We start from the raw sequence: 2,847 nt of genomic DNA on the forward strand, positions 1-2,847 counted from the left end.
TCTCGTGAGGAGGATATAAAAATCTCCATGATGTTAATTTCAAGTTGTCAATTTGACCGAGATGCGGGATGCCCAGACAGCTCATAAGTTGTTATTTCTGGGTGTGTCTGTGAGGGTGTTCCTGGAAGAAATTAGCGTTTAAATCTGTAGACTGAACAAAGAGGAGCACCTTAACCAAGGACCTCGATATCATCTAATCTGTTGAAAGTCCGAATAGAAGCAGCACTTCCGGTTCTCAGACCTTGAGGCATTGGCATGGATTGGCATGGATCGGCCTCCCTGGTTCTCCGGCTTTTGAGCTTAGACTGCAACTACACTATTGGCTTTCATGAGCCTCCAGCTTGCAGATAGCAAGTCTTCGTTAAGATCTCCAAACATCAAATTTGCATTTCTGGGTGTGAGAGTTTTTTCTGTGTGATTGCTGTCCTGCAGCACATTCCCAGGCACCACCTCGGCCAGCTATTCATTCATTTATTCTTCACCTGACCCTCAGATTTTTCCACCCCAGCTGGATTTCCCACTGGCTTTGTGCTCAACCAGCTGTAAAGAGATCCATAAGACCATTGAAATGAGAACAAGGTCTCCCATTCCAAATTGATTTCTCAAGCAAGGGTTGGAGAATAAGCCCAAATACCTGCAATCTTGAAGCAGAAGCAGCTGTTCAGCCCTAGTTGTACAAGCTTCCTCTGAGGTTTACCCCAGTTTGACCAAAATCTTCCTATACCTGTGGCTGAGCTTCCAGGGCCTGAGTTGGGGGTCAGTGGGCAGTGCTAGGAGGTGGAAAGTCACCTGAGAAAAAGACAGTCCCAGGGGAGGGCCTGGGCTTTCCTGCACAATCTTGGAGTTGTAGAGCTAGCCATGGGCACGGCCATGGGTCACTGTGTCTGAATGACTGTTCTGGGGACACAGAGACCTTGTTTCCACCTCCTTGCAGGTGTGGGAAGGCACATTAAATATGAAGTCAATTTTCTTTGCAGAAATGCAAACTCTAGAGCAAAAATTGGGGGAGGACAATACGTTGCAGTAGCACACAATATGTCTTCCATTCTAAGTATTTTCTGCTTCTCTCTCCCCACTCCCACGTTCCCATCCCTGCTCCATTTTAAATTCACTGCCCTTATGAGAAGGTTTTCACAGCAGATAAAAAAGAGAGAAAAACCTCAAGTTTCAAAAGAGGCTCTTGAATTTTAAAACTCATAGCAGAGATGGTGACTCATGAAAACAAACTTTGACTCTCAAAAGCCTCGTTGTTGGATATCAAAAGACAAAGTCCTGGTCAACTCGCGGAATAATTTTTTTTTCCACAAACAACAGATTCAGACAATTACAGGATGATCTAAAGAAGACTTTTTTCACATCCAGGAAGAAAAGAGATGTCGCTGAACTGAGAAAGCTGTAGGAGTGAGAGAAGCGAGGGAGGGAGCTGCTCAGGTGGGTGTCTGAGTAGGACCTGTGCCCTCCCCTGAACCCGAGCTAGCTTTGAGTAGGGCCAGGGCGACCCTCAGGATGCACCTGGGGACCCAACAGTCTAGAGGACCTGAGCTCTGCTTTCTGTCGGGAGCCTAGAAAAACCAGAGAGAAGAAATGGCCCTGGGGGTTATGGGGGAGACTATAGGACCTGGGCCTCCAAGTAGTGCAGTGAGCAGACATTCTCCGTTCAGGAATGCTGAGCATCTGCAAGACGGTAGGGTCAAGAAGCACTTAGAAGTTAGCTGAGGAGAGGGGCCTCCTCGCATGAGGGTGAGGGAATGGGGCAGCAGACGGAACAACCCAAGAACAGATGGAAACACGGTCATCCCAGAGGATGCCAAAAATGGAGAGATATCAGTGTCTTTGTACCATCTGGGGCCATGACCACCTCGGCAGAAGACAGCAGGGACAAATGACAACCAAGAACACCCAGCACCTTGGAGATACACTGGAAGGACACGAATCCTTGACTAAAAAAAAAAAAAAAATCCTGAATTGACTGAAAACAAACTAAATTGATGGAATTGACCTGAATTAACTGGACTTTTTCTCCTATCAGCTGGACTAAAGGCTCAAAAGAGAAATTAAATTGAGTTATAGAAATAATAAAGGCTCATTTCTTAGACTCCTGAAAAAATTAACTAAAATCTGTGCCTAATACAGTTCTCCTTATAGTCAACACACAGGGCTCCCCAGGCAGGCTGCCAGGTTTGGCAAATAAAAATACAGAGCGTCCAGTAAAATCTGAATTTCAGATAAACAGCAAATTAATTATTGATATTAAGTTTGCCCCATGCAATATTTAGGATGTACTTATACTAAAAATTATTTATCTTTAATTCAAATAATTGTTAGTATAAGTATATCTCATGCAATATCTGGGACATGCTTATACTGAAAAATTATTTGTTACCTGAAATTCAGATTTAACGAGGCATCCTATATTTTCTCTGACAACCTTATCCCTAGACCCTCCTCCCTGGGTTGAGGGGTCCACAACGTATCTTTCTCCCTGTGGAATCATACCAAGTAGTCAGTACTGGCCAAGACCTACCTTCTCCTGAAGCCACAGTGCCTGAATTTGCCTTCTTTTGTTTAAAAGTCCAACCGTAGTCTTCAGTCCAGCATTTCAGAATCAATTCCCAGAGCTCCGGAAGAGAGACCCCTCCAGGTATTCCTTCAGACACTGAAACTCATTCTGGAAGATTCTACATTCTTTCAATTCATTTGCCAGGATTTGAGTTTTAAAGAATTCAGGTTTGTTTTTTTCCTCAAACTCTGTCTGTTCTGTCGAAAGCAGTCTTTGATGGGAATGAAGAGATATTGTCTCAAGATGTTTAGTTTTACTTCTTCATTTCCTGTGCTAATGAGTTCCAT

Source organism: Pteropus vampyrus, unplaced genomic scaffold, assembly GCF_000151845.1.
Source record: "Pteropus vampyrus isolate Shadow unplaced genomic scaffold, Pvam_2.0 Scaffold16, whole genome shotgun sequence".
NCBI lineage: Eukaryota > Metazoa > Chordata > Mammalia > Chiroptera > Pteropodidae > Pteropus > Pteropus vampyrus.